The 14084-nt window shown below is 35.8% G+C and overlaps 1 protein-coding gene across 9 annotated transcripts in view; it reads right to left on the reverse strand.

Annotated features, from left to right (window-relative positions):
• Window positions 1–14084, reverse strand: part of NHSL1 (NHS like 1) — a 336607-nt gene that overhangs the window by 44649 nt on the left and 277874 nt on the right. The gene's annotated exons all lie outside the window — the stretch shown is intronic.

The following is a 14084-nucleotide window of genomic DNA, read 5'->3' on the forward strand; positions in this document are numbered from 1 at the left end:
TACCATGTGAAAACACAACAAGAAGATGGAGGTCTACGATCGGCCAGTGCCTTGATCTTGGACTTCTTAGTCTCCAGACAGTGAGAAAAAGTTTCTGTTGCTTATGAGCCATCCAGCCTATGGTATTTTGTTATAGCTGCCTGAACAGACAGTTATCTTCTAGAGTTGTACTTATATTGCTTTTGATCCAGTTATGGTGGTAATCTATAATTGCTCTCTTATCAGTAAACTCCCCTTCCTTGCCAATTCTTTTCTAGACAACTGCCTCATCTTAAACAAAACAGTTTTTCCTTGATAATTCCACATTTATTTTTAATATATTTATTTATTTTTGGCTGCGTTGGGTCTTCGTTACTGCACACGGGCTTTCTCTAGTTGCGGCAAGCAGGGGCTACTCTTCGTTGCGGTGCACAGGCTTTTCATTGCGGTGGCTTCTCTCATTGCAGAGCACGGGCTCTAGGCATGCGGGCTTCAGTAGTTGTGGCATGCAGACTCAGTAGTTGTGGTGCACAGGCTTAGTTGCTCTGCAGCATGCGGGATCTTCCTGCACCAGGGATTGAACCCGTGCTCACTGTATTGGCAGGCAGATTCTTAACCATTGTGACACCAGGGAAGTCTCAATTCCACATTTCTAAAAGTCAGGCTGGAAGAAGTATAGGACGACTCTAGGCTCCCCACCATCTGCTTCCACACCATTGTTCTGACTCATATCAACCCCCTCCTTTGAAAACTGTTGATCCACTTTGTTCTGTATGTTGTTGTCATCTTTCTCTTCTGTCATTTAATGTTTATTCCATTTTCTGTCCCAGGATTGAGGCATATATGTCTTTGTGTGAACATATGTTCTTATTGCTTGGATAAATGCCCAGTAGTAGCATTGCTGGATCTTAGGGCAAATGTGGGTTTTCCTTTTTTAAAAACCAGTGACACTTTTTTCCAAAGTGGTGATACTAATCAGCATGCCCAGCAGCTAGTATGAGAACTCTAGCTTCTCCATATTCCTGTCAACATCTGTATTGTCAGGGAGATTAACATCTTGTTAATCTCATCCATTCTAAGGAGATATTTGGTAACAGCTCATTGTATCAACAGTTTTAATTTGCACTCCCCTATTGACTATGATGTTGAGGATCTGTTCATGTGTTTATTTTCCACTTCCATATCTCTGTTTTACTCGTTTAAAAATTATTGGTTTTCTTACTGTGTCGTAAATGTTCTTTTTATATTATAGATACAGTCCTTTATCAGATATAGTTTTTGTAAATCACTGTGTCTTGTCTTTTCATTTTCTTAACAGTAAATTTTGAAAAGCAAAAGTTTTAATTTTGATGAAATCACATTTATCACTTTTAATTTTTGGTAGGTCATGATTTTTGCATCTAAGAAATCTTTGCTTAAGTTCATTAAAAAAATTGTCCTGTGCTTTCTTCTAGCAGTTTTTTTATTTTTGTTTTGTTCTGTTTTGCTATCACTCTTAGTTTAAGTCAGTGATCCATTTTCTGTTACCTGTGTTTAATTTACTCCTTTTTTTCTAAGTTTCTTAAGGCGGCATTCAGTTCAAAATATTTAATTTGCCTTGTGATTTTTTTCTTTAATCTTGCTTTATTGAAAAGTGTGTTGTTTAATTTCCAAATATTTGGATATCTTTCAGATATGTTTCCATTGATTTCCAATTTAAATCCCAGAGAACGTGATTTCAACACTTCTCAATTTATTAAGGACTTCTATGGCCCAAAATATGGTTTGTCTTATTGACCATATAACATGGTCATGTGTTCTATGTATACCTAAGGAATGCATATTCTACTGTTGTTGGGTGGAATGTTCCATAAATATTAACTAAGTCAATTATACTGAAAGGAAATGTTAAAATCTCCAACTATAATTGTGCATTTATCTATCTTTTTAAAATTTCTTCTGTTTTGCTTCATATATCAAAGCTCTGTTGTTATCTTTTGGACTATTATATCATCTTAACAAATTGACCCCTGTTAATATTCCTTATGTTGATATCAATTTATGATATTAATGATATTAATCATTTGGTTAATGATTGCACAGTATATTTTTTCTATTCTTTTCCATCCAATATATTTGGATCCTTATATTTAAAGTTGATTTTTTGGAGAGAGCTTACCATGGGACCAATCAATGGGCAAAAACAAGCCTGTGTCAGAGTTGCTTACAGAGGAGCCTGAGAAACAACAACCAGTCAGACTAGTGGAGAACAGAGTGTTAACCAAGTCGACTAAATGAGCACTTCAAGAAGAGAGCTTTCAGCAAGAATATCAAGTGGGATGAAGACTGGAAATAGTCCACAGTCTATTTGACGACTGCGATAACTTTCATTAGACCAATCACAGGGCAAAGGTGAGGGCAGAAGCCACACCGTAGAGAGAAGAGCAATTGGAGAAAGTAAGACATGAACAATGACCATTTTAAATTGTGGAGGTAAGGAAGGCAAGAAGGAACAAGGGCCAAGGAAAACAGTTTTTGTTTTGTTTATTTCAAGATGGGAGAGAATCTAATGCTTATGGACTGAGGGGAAATCATTTGAAAGAGAGAAGCTAGACAGCCACTATCTGCTAAGGATGAGGGGTGGGGTGGATGTGGTATCTTGTGGTATGACAGAAGGGGACAGGATAGCGAGGGAGAGGAAGAGAGAGACAGTGGAAGAGAGAGCAACAAAGCGAGCACGAGAGTGAGCGAGTTGGAGAAAGCAAACAGGATCCCAGGAGGGAGGAGGCTGGGCTGGATGATGGGTTGGAGATGGACCTGGGCAGACAGAAGCTGCTTTGGATGAAAAGGACAGCTCTTCCACAGTAACCCCCCCACCATGGTGGATGAGAAAAGATGAGGAAAGTTAACGAAAGTGAGAATGGACAGAGTCTTGCTTAATACTTATTTCAGAGAGAAAAAAAATGAGCCCAGGAGAAAAGAGGGGAGGTTGGCATAGGGTTTAAAGAGAGTGGTGAATGTTTGGAAGGAGCAAGAAAAGAGTTAATTGTGTATTTATCCCAGAAGACCGGTCCTCACATCCCTATTAGGTTTAGCTGCCCTCTTCAAGGTTTCCAATTGCTCTTTGGGTATACAGATGCCCAAATGCTTCACATTGACCTCTAAATGTTCATTTGCTTGTCTGTCTTACACACAGTTACAAGTTTCTTTGGGCAGGGACTGTTTTATATGTACACATCATAATGCCTAGAATTTAATAGATACCCAATAGAAATGCTTGCTCAATAAATGACAAAAATATTGCCAAGTAGTAAAAGATCTATACCATTTGCTTGGTGGTTAATTCTGAATCTGAGGCCCTGAACTTAGACTCCACCACCTAAGAATCCTTCAAACTCCAGTATTCTATAATTCAGTCAGTGACGGACAAAGAGTTTCAAATTTCAATTCAGTACTAACTGCTTATTATAACAATGGTAACTAATACCTATTTGCAGGGAGAACTACCAGTAGGGATATTAAAAATATGTGTAAAGTATAAGCAAAATATATAATGGTAAGAAATTGAAATATAAGATTCAGCAAACTTTTTAGTTACAAATACTATTTTTAAGGCATGAGACTTAAAATGGGAATACAGATTAAAGATGGCATTTCAAATCTGATGTCCCAAAATCAAATCACCGGTATCCCAATTGTATATCAAAGAACAGGACTGTTAAATAATGCACATTTCAATTCAAAGGCTTTCATCTGGATAAATTGGGCCATGAACTTACTTATTAATGCCTTGCCCCTCTGTATTTCAACAGCAATACCCTAGAGTATATAAATATCTTTCTAAATCACCTAGCCTAATTATTGGGAAACTACACAGCGTATTCTCCAACCAAGCACAATACTTATCATAACATCACACCCCTCCCCCCCAAAAATCCTCTCTCCAAAAAAATCTAAGATTTTACTTATATATTTTAACAAATATCTACCCCAAGATAGTCATTCTTAGAAACATGTCTAATGGTGAGACATGTCACATACATTCTACTTATGGAATTTTTCAGGGTTAGAAAGCACACTAGTTTTATGACGTAAAGGATTTTCCCCTGGTTCTAATGCCGATTCTTTGTGAAACACTGGATAAGTCACATAGCTTCAGTTTCCTCACCTATAAAATGAAGGTGTTGAACTAGAACAGCATTGCTCAAGGAATGTTCATTGGAAAACTAGATCTGAAAATAAGTCCCCCCACCCCCCCAAAAAAAACCTCCATGATCAAATAATATTAAAAAATGCTCTATCCTCAACAACAAAAAAACAAACAACCCAATCAAAAAATGGGCAGAAGACCTAAATAGTCATTTCTCCAAAGAAGACATACAGATGGCCAATAGGCACATGAAAAGATGTTCAACATTGTTAATGATTAGAGAAATGCAAATCAAAACTACAATGAGGTACCACCTCATGCCAGTCAGAATAGCCATCATTAAAAAGTCTACAAATAACAAATGACAGAGAGGGTGTGGAGAAAACAGAACCCTCCTACACTGTTGGTGGGAATGTAAGTTGGTGCAGCCACTATAGAGAACAGTATGGAGTGTCCTCAGAAAACTAAAAATAGAATTACCATACGATCCAGCAATCCCACTCCAGGCATATATCCAGACAAAACTATATTTCAAAAAGATACATGCACCCCTATGTTCATAGCAGCACTATTCAATAATAGCCAAGACATGGAAACAACCTAAATGTCCATCAACAGATGAATGGATAAAATATACAATGGAATACTACTCAGCCATAAAAAAAGAAAAAATGCCATTTGCGGCAATATGGATGGACCTAGATAGTTTCATACTAAGTGAAGTAAGTCAGAAAAAGAGAAATACCATATGATATCACTTATATGTGGAATATAAAATATGGCACAAATGAACCTATCTACAAAACAGAAACAGACTCAGACTCACAGATATAGAGAAAAGACTTGTGGTTGCCAAGGGGAAGGGGGGGTGGGAGAGGAATGGACTGGGAATTTGGGGTTAGTAGATGCAGACTGTTACATAGAAAATGAATAAACAACAAGGTCCTAATGTATAGCACAGGGAACTATATTCAATTTCCTGTGATAAACCATAATGGAAAAAATATTTTAAAATGAATGTATATATGTGTAAAACTGAGTCACTCTGATGTACAGCAGAAATTAACATTTTAAATCAACTATACTTCAATAAAAATTTTTTTAAAGAATTTTAGAAAAGAAATTCTCTATCCTATAGCAATGCACAGAAGGATACTCAAGAATCTGACAGGCAGGGTGAGGTGAAGCTGAAACCAGAGAAAAGAGCAGCAAGGTAGACTTGCCTCTATCACCATGGAATTAAAAGACTGAACCTGGGGCTTCCAACAAGGTGGACAAAAGCTGAATCTGCAACTCCCATTTTTAATCCTGAATCCTTAAGTGTGGCTAAAGTGTTATCCCAGGGTGGTGTTGGCCCCATCAGTACTAAATGCAAATCGTCTCTAGGGAAAGCATCTTCAATTTAGTATCTCAGGATTCCCATAGATCAGGTTCAACCAAATATGAGCTCTCAGTCTCCTGAGAGAGATTAAGCAAAAATAAACAGACTTTAACCTTAAAGGACATAGACATTTAAATGATGAGATAAAGAAATGAAGTTTTAAGAAATATTTAAAGAAATAAATAATAGGTTACAAAAAAATAAAGGATTCTAGGAATAGACTATGAAAATTTGCCAACCAATTTTGAGGGGAAAAAACCCTAAAGCACCTAGAAATGAAAATTATTGTTAAAATGTAAAACTCAAGAATGAATGTGTTTCACAGCTGATTAGACTTGGTGGAGGAATTACTAATCAGTTGATAAATGCAAAACACAGCACAGTTTTGAAGACATGCAACATGAAAAGAGAAGAGACACTAAGGACAGCATAAAAAGGTCAAACACATTTAGTAACAAACTCAAAGGGAATGAAAGAAAGGCAATAGGATAGTAATTCGAAGTTTTCCAACAGCTAATGAAAGACAAGGACCCACAGATGTATAAAACACAACTTATAAGATTTAAATAAAATGTTATCTTCACCTTTAATTTCACAATGATATTAAAGACCAAAAAGAAACTCTTTAAATGCAGCCAGGTAGAAGAGCTAGATCACTTAGTTACAAGGGTATAGACATTACAGTTATAACTAACTCTTCAACAACAGATATTGAAGACAGCAGCATATCATCTTCAAAATGCTGATAAAAATAGCTGTCAATCTGGAAATATTTGCTCAGAAAAGCTATCTCAACAATGAGAGTAAAATAAATGTATTTTGTGTTTTTAAGAGTGCTTTTATTCCTTCGTGAAACTAAGATGAATAACGATTGCTAAAGGAAAATTTGATGCAAGAAGGATAGTAAGCCAAGAAATTTGTAAATATGTAGGTAAATCTAAACAAGAATTACCTAAAACGAGAGTGTCTTATTTTCAGACTCAAAAAAACCAACCAAACAAAAAAACACCCAGAATTGAAATGAGCTATGGAGCCATGAAAAGACACGGAGGAAACTTAACTGCATGTTGCTAAGTGAAAGAAGGCAGTCTGAAAAGGCCACACACTGTATGATTCCAACTGTATGACATTCTGGAAGAGGCAAAACTATGAACAGTAAAAAGATCAAGGATTTGTGGGGAGGAGGGAAGGAATAAATAGGTGAATGGCAGGGGATTTTTAAGGCAGTGAAACTATTATTTTGTATGGTACTATAATGATGAATACATGTTATTATACATTTGTCAAGACCCGTAGTACAACAGAATGAACCCTAATATTAAACTATGAACTTTAACTAATAATAATGCATTAATATTGGTTCATTGATTATAACAAATCTACCTCACTAACGTAAGGTGTTAAAAATATGGTTAATTGGGGGTGGGGTAAAAAGGAATATGGGAACTCTGTACATTTTGCTCAGTATTTTCTGTAAGCCTAAAACTATCCACCCCCCCAAAATTAATAAATTTTAAAAAAAAACAACAGAACTATAATATCAGATCATTCAAGTTGGGGGTGGGGCTAGGGCTAAGGTGATCCAAGTTCTTTGTATTATTTGAAAAAAATGATTAAGATCTGATTAAAATATTCAGAACCTTAAAGTCAACACTTAGAGAACAGTCACGGTTTTCAACCACACATGGAACACTTAAGAAAAACCAACCACATATTTTTATTGTGCTATAAAATTTTAAAGAACTGGTTTCATACAAATATGTTCTCTGAAAACAATCAAGCTTATATATAAATCAAAAACAAGTGTAAATGAACAACCCTGACAGGTAGGAATTAAATGCATATCTAAATAAGTATTAGGTCAAACAAAAAAATTTGAAATCTATAAATACTCAGAACTAAATAATGAAAGTTATACATATAAAAACTTGGTGGGTGCAGCTAAAGCAATACTTAGAGGGTTATTTATAGCCCTAAAATCCTCATATTAGGAAAAAAGACTAAAAATTTCCAGAGTTAAGCATTCATCAAGAAATTTAGAATAATCAGAGCAAAATAAATTAAAAGGTAGAAAAAAACATTTTAGAGTGGAAATTAATAAAATAGAAAACAAAGATAGAATCAAGAAGCCCAATATTGTCTTTAGAAAAGATTAATAAAATTGACAAATCTGTATAATCTTGTTCAAAGATGAAAAATATTACAAGGCACAAATAAAACTGGGGATGAAAAAAAGAACTTAACCATAGACACAGGTGTGATTTTTAAATAATACCAATGATGACAATAAATTTGAAAACATAAAATCGGTCAACTTAGAGAAAAATAAAAATTTCTGAATATGTGAGACATTACCAAGATTCTAAGAGTCAGAGAGATACAAAAAGGTATAATCAGAGAAGTATTGCTCCCTCTTATCCCTATTGCCACGTTCTCATTCCTCCATCCATAGAGATGCTCCTTACTCTTTTCTACAGCTGCAGAGTGTGCTTTTGTAGGGACACATCACAGTTTATTCAAACATTCTCCTGTATATGGGCATTTATGTTGTTTCAGGTCCTATAATTTCTCATAAAATTCCAAAAAGAGAATGAGTTTTCAATTGCTATTCAAAAGCTGATTACCTAGATTTTGAATCCTTTATATCCTTTGTTATCCTTTAAACTTTTATTTTTCCTCTTGGTTAAAATCTCAAAAGAGAGAGCATGATCAGGAAATGAAATGTAATTGGGTCATGTATAAGCTCTCCTGGGAAACTGTTGCCTTATTAGAACTCTAAGTGGAATAGTACGCTGGCTATGCAAAGGTAACAGGTTAAGTGTCATTTACATCCATTTCTGATATTAAAGAGATTCTAGTGAAAATTACTGCTTTGATTATTTCCCTATGTTTATATTTTGATTGAGAATGACTCTCAATGCATTATTTGTGCTTATATTTTGATTATAAAGAACAGATAGATTAAAATTAATTGTGATAAACTAGAGTAAAAGAAAAAAAGCAGAGGTAAATGCCTTGGAGCAGGCAATTGTGGCCTACGTAAACAGAAGCTTCTCATTTCTGGTTAGCTTGACACCTGATTAATTTATTGCCAAGAGAAAATACATCCTCAAATTGCTTAAATCTTTCTATATAATATTATTTAGAATAAACAGGACAACATTTTAGACAACAATCCAAAAGGTCCCTCCACCTAATTTTTGTAGAATGGAAGTTCCATAATTCTGCCTGTAATCACAAATCCAACAAAGATTTTATTCTGTTAGCATAAGTGTGTGTGTTTGCAAGGGCATGGACGGGGTGTTTAGCTTTTGTTCTTATTTGGACAAACTCACATAATTATTGACTGATGTCTATAGGGGAAAGAATATCAGGAACCTATACGTTGTGACTTTAATAATATAACTATTTCAAACATGGTGAAATGTTTGTTGAAGGAAGAAATTTTGTGTCAATTATCAGGCTGCACATAGTCAAGATGTATTTTGAATTCATTTCTCTTTGATTTTGAATCGTGAACTCAAATCCATCAAGCATTTTCATATGATAATATTTCTAAACTGATGAGAAGAGTTTAATGTAAAAAAGGACTTCAAAACATGTACTTAAATCAGAGTTATGAATGTTCTAATCCTTCTTTTCTATGTCTAAGATTAGCTCCTGCTTATTCATAAACTGTACTCGACCTAACATATGCCAGTTATGGTATTTGTTCTATCCCAAACTACTTGCTAAATTCCCTGTTCAGATTAAAATCCTCCTGAGAACATTTTTGGATATTTTAAGTGACAACTGCTTAAACTTATTTTATTAGCAACATCTTTGGGGGGATTCTGACAAGCTCAAGTAAATGGCAGGACAGTGCGTAGGCCCACTGATTAAGTTCCGGCAACAGTTGAGTTTGAATAAGCAGAGACCACAGAGGAAGGCACTGGCCCAGAGGCTAGACGTAGTTTCAGCAGCTGACAGGACAACCCCCAGGGTCCCGTCACGTACTGCAGGTGCATGCAGTCCACTAAGAGCCTCTCTCTGGTGAGGTCTTCTTCCTGACGGCATTCCAAAGAGTAATATAGATCACACGTAAAATGAGACACCAGCACTTCATTCTTTCCAAGGCATTCACGTGCCTATGAGATGTCAGGCCTCAACTGAGCTTTAGGAGAATAACTTAAAAGATAATTCTTTGTCTTCTACCAGTGAAGAAAAGAAAGACAGTCACACAATTTCAACACAAAATATAGCATGTGAACTAATGAAAGCATGTACATGGCACAGAAGCAGTCCAGAGGAGGTGGTAGTTGATTGTGCCTGGTGATAGAGGCAAATCAGGGAGGTGTCAAAACAGGGAGGCATCAAAAAATAACTGATGCTAAAGAAAGAATAGGAGTTCTAATTTTTTCTATGAGGCTCGTATTTATGGTCATACCACATCTGCCATCTCTAGGATTGTACACCAAATATAAGGCCGCTACACCTGTTAAGAGAGGAACGGCCTTCTTTGTCATACAAACTTCCTTTGCTTCACAGACAGTGAGGCATTAGATATATCCAGACCTGGCTCCTGGAATTGTATCATCTTGGAAAACCTTGGAAATTTTTTCCCCAAGTTTGCTTAATTCAAATTAACTTCCTAATCTGCAAAATTAGGAAAAATTCTTATAACAAGAGTTATTATAAGAAAAATATATAATATGATAATATGACAATTTAAGTATCAAATAATGAGCTTTTTCCACCCTTGTCTAACCCACTCCCTGTCGTATATATGAATAAAAATACTATACATAAATTACATGAGAAATTTTAATCTAAATGTATCTACCTACTAGTTCCTGTTTTAAATTCATCAATTTGATTTCCATACATTTGTGATCATTTTCTATTTTAAATATGCTTAGATTTTCCGTGATTCCAAGTATAGAAAACCAAAGGCCAAATGTTTGAAAATACTCAAGTTCATAACCAGAGAACACAGTAAGCTTATACATTTCATATCCTGCTCCCTGATTTTTCTGAAGAATTGAGATTTTAAAAAATACTCTTCCATTGTAGATAGAAATTTTAAAATAGTTGACTGCAGAAGGAGGGAAATTTCTGGGGTGATGGAAATGTTTTATATCTTGTTTTAGGTAGTGATTATAGGAGTGAATAAAACTGTCAAAATTAATCAAACTGAACACAGAAGATCTTTGTGTTCTGTTTTATATTATTCCCTCATAAAAAGTTTTTTTTTTAAATCTTCTGTTCAAACCTCCCTTTCCGTAAGTGCTCATATTCTTCCAAAGTAAACTTCATATCAATAATTTCTTTTTTTATTGTCATACTTGTTGGTTTATCATTCTGGGGTAGCTTCTTTTTTCAGTCCATATTGTTGGTGGATTTAGTCAAACTGTTTATGTCTTTCCTTCCAGATTATCAGGGCCAAAGTTGAACAAAAACCAAGGCCAGATCTGCTGACCCTTAGGTGAACCCCTGGGCCTCCACCGGCTCTGATGCAGGCAGTGATTCGTCACAGTACTGCCTGCCATCTGCTGATTCGTTTTTCAGTCATCCTAATCCAATATGTTTATTTAATTCTTATAACAGCATCTTGAGAAAGTGCAGTGACCAGTGGCTAAAATTCAAATGTATTTACTAGCTTAGAAATTAAATGTAAAAAAAAAAAAAAACCCTACCATTTTACAGGCATCTTTCGCTTAATTCAATCTTCCCTGACCTTGAGTTTTCAAGGACTTTTTCTCCATTACTGACCCAGAAGATGAAATGTGTAACACAACAAAGTCAAACTCCCTTAAGTTCCACAAATCAGGAGAAAACCAAGAAGTCTTGGTAGTTCCTGAAAATAAAAATGGAAAATTTATAATGTTGAGTTCAAGGGAATTAAGAAAGAATAGATCAAATGGGTGAAGACAAGTCAATTTCAAAAGAGAGAGAGGGAGAAGGAAAAGAATTAAGTAGAGCATGGAAAAACTCTTCTCTCCTCAGTTCTAAAATACTTAGAGAAGTTTTAGAAATAGCTAATCAAACTTTCAGACTAATTGTGTCAGCGTTTATAATTAAAATCAAGCTATAAAAGTCCTAAACAGAAAAATCTTAGCTAAAAGCCTACTGAAATAACAGGAAGTGTTCTGCCTTTTAGTGTGGAGAAAAAAAGAAAAGAAAAAGATCATCTACTATGGAGGCCTAAAAAAAAAAACCACTTTGATTGCTAAAATCCATACAGGTATAACTTTCTAGAGTTAAATACTACAGCATTTCTGTAGGCAGTTATAGTAAATTCAGCTATTGTCTCTCTAGGCTAAGCATATCCCAATAAATTGAAGTCATATCAGAGAACATTATTTTATACAGCTCTTCAGTGAGCCCCTTTCTGAGTCAACTAACAATTTCCTAACTTATTTTTGAAATACAAAGCTGACTTAAATAAGTGTTATATTATTGGAGTAACTGTGGGAATTCAGAGAACATTGTAATTCATTCCTAATTCAGGTGGAGGGCAGGCGATTGCAGGATATTACAACAGGGTGGCTTTCACGTGGGCCTCCAAAGATGGACAGATCTTGAAACTATTTTGTCTTGCTTGTATAACACATTCATGAACAATTACAAAGTGTGGATCAGCAAAAAGAAGACCCCTAGTCCCATAAGAAACAACGCAATCCCACTAATTAGAAAAATTACCACTGTTAACACTGACTTTTTTCTATAAGCAGAGACATGGAAATTTATAATAAACATGCAGTTTTCTGACAAGTTTCTCTTAATGCATGGTAAGCATGTTTACATCTTTCTGGTATTTAGTTTCGGGTGATAAGATGTGTTTACCTTAATTTATTAACCAATTATCATTTTGTAGAATTTAAAAAATTTCTAGTTGTTTGTTACTATAGACATCTAAGATTTGTTAAAACATTTTTCAACAGTACATATATCTTTGAGTAGTCATCAAATTCTTTCTTTAGGAAAAATTCCTAGAAGTGGAATTGCTGACATATACTGATATGTTCTTTTCTCTATAATCTATTAACTTGCTCTGTTTTACTGTGTAACCCTCTTGATCTTACTTCTCTGTCCAACTACTGGATCATTTCTTTGATCCCCTTTCAAGCAACATAACTCAAGAGTTGTTGATATTCACCACGTCCAATTCTTCTTTTTTCTCTCTCATAACCATTCCAATCAGGCTTTTCCCCAACCACTCCACCAAAACTGCTCTTACCCAAACAACCAATGACACTCCTTCCCTCCATTTTGTTAAATCCCAGGGTAAATCTCATTCATCATCTTACTTGATCACACAGCGGCTTCTGGGATAGATAATCATTCCCTCCTTATAGAAACTTTTTCTTCCCTTAGATCCAGGACATCACACGCTCTTGGTTTCTCTTCTCCCTCACTGGCTACTCACTCTGTCCCCCCATCCTACTGACCCTCATTCTCTTGGTGATCTCATTACGTCTCATAGTTTTAAATACTATCTTCCCGCCAATGAATTCCAGCTGTTATCCGTGGTCTGGTTCTCACTCCTAAACTCCAAAGTCAAACACACAAACTCACACACATTGCAAACTTACCATGCCCAAAACTCAACTCCTGATCTTTACTCATCTTGCCTAAAAAACAAAACAACCTGCCCCATCCAGTCTTTCCCCTTCAATGGTCATCCTTCTTATTACTCAAGTCTAAAACAGAATCCTCCTTCCTCCTTGATCTTTTTTCAATCTTACACCACCTTTAGTTCATGAAATCTTATTGACTCTAAGTCTAAAATATATCTAGAACCTCACCACCTCCACTTCGGCTAGTCTGGTCCGTTATTTCTCCCCTGATTTAAAGAGCCCCAACTGGTCTCTCTACTTTTGCCCTTAATCCCTGGAACTATTTCCAATGCAGAGGACCAAGTGATTCTTTTAAAATGGAAGTCAGATCTTGTCACTCCTCTGCTTCACCATTTGACTCAGAATAAAAGCCAAATTCCTACAATGCTCTATAAATCCTGCACTCCGTGCTACCCGACCACCTCCCACCCATGTATCCTCCCCGACCTTGTCTTCTATCTTCTACTTTTTTCCTGGCTCACTGCTCCAGCCCCCCTGACCTACTAGCCATTCTGAGAACTTATCAGGCACATGACTGCCTCAGGGCCTTTGCACTGGCTATTCCCTTTGTCTGCAGTGCTCTTCCTTCTGATACCTTCATGGGTCAGTCCCTTGAATCCTTCAGCTTTTTACACAAATATCACTTTCCCTGTGAGATCCTAATTGACTTCCCACTTTAAAAATGCCTCCCTCTTTCAGCATTTACTCTGCTCCTTCTCTGCTTTTTCTCCACAGCATCTATCACCTTCTGATGTATTACATGTTATTTATGTAATGTTTCTTTTTCTTGGTCCCCCCAAAAATGTATCCATAAAAGCAGTAATTTTTTTCTGATTCATTCAATGCTGGAGGAGGGTCAACGTTACAGATTCACATTTAATGCTTTTGATCCATATTTCCAACTTGCTTATTTGCTTCTCAAGAAAGGAAAGTAAATAAGTAGATAAGATGGAGAAGGAGGGGCTTCCCTGGTGGCACAGTGGTTAAGAATCTGCCT

Source organism: Delphinapterus leucas, chromosome 12, assembly GCF_059928025.1.
Source record: "Delphinapterus leucas isolate spDelLeu-1000000601 "Yukka" chromosome 12, BTC_Dleu_Yukka2, whole genome shotgun sequence".
Taxonomy (NCBI): domain Eukaryota; kingdom Metazoa; phylum Chordata; class Mammalia; order Artiodactyla; family Monodontidae; genus Delphinapterus; species Delphinapterus leucas.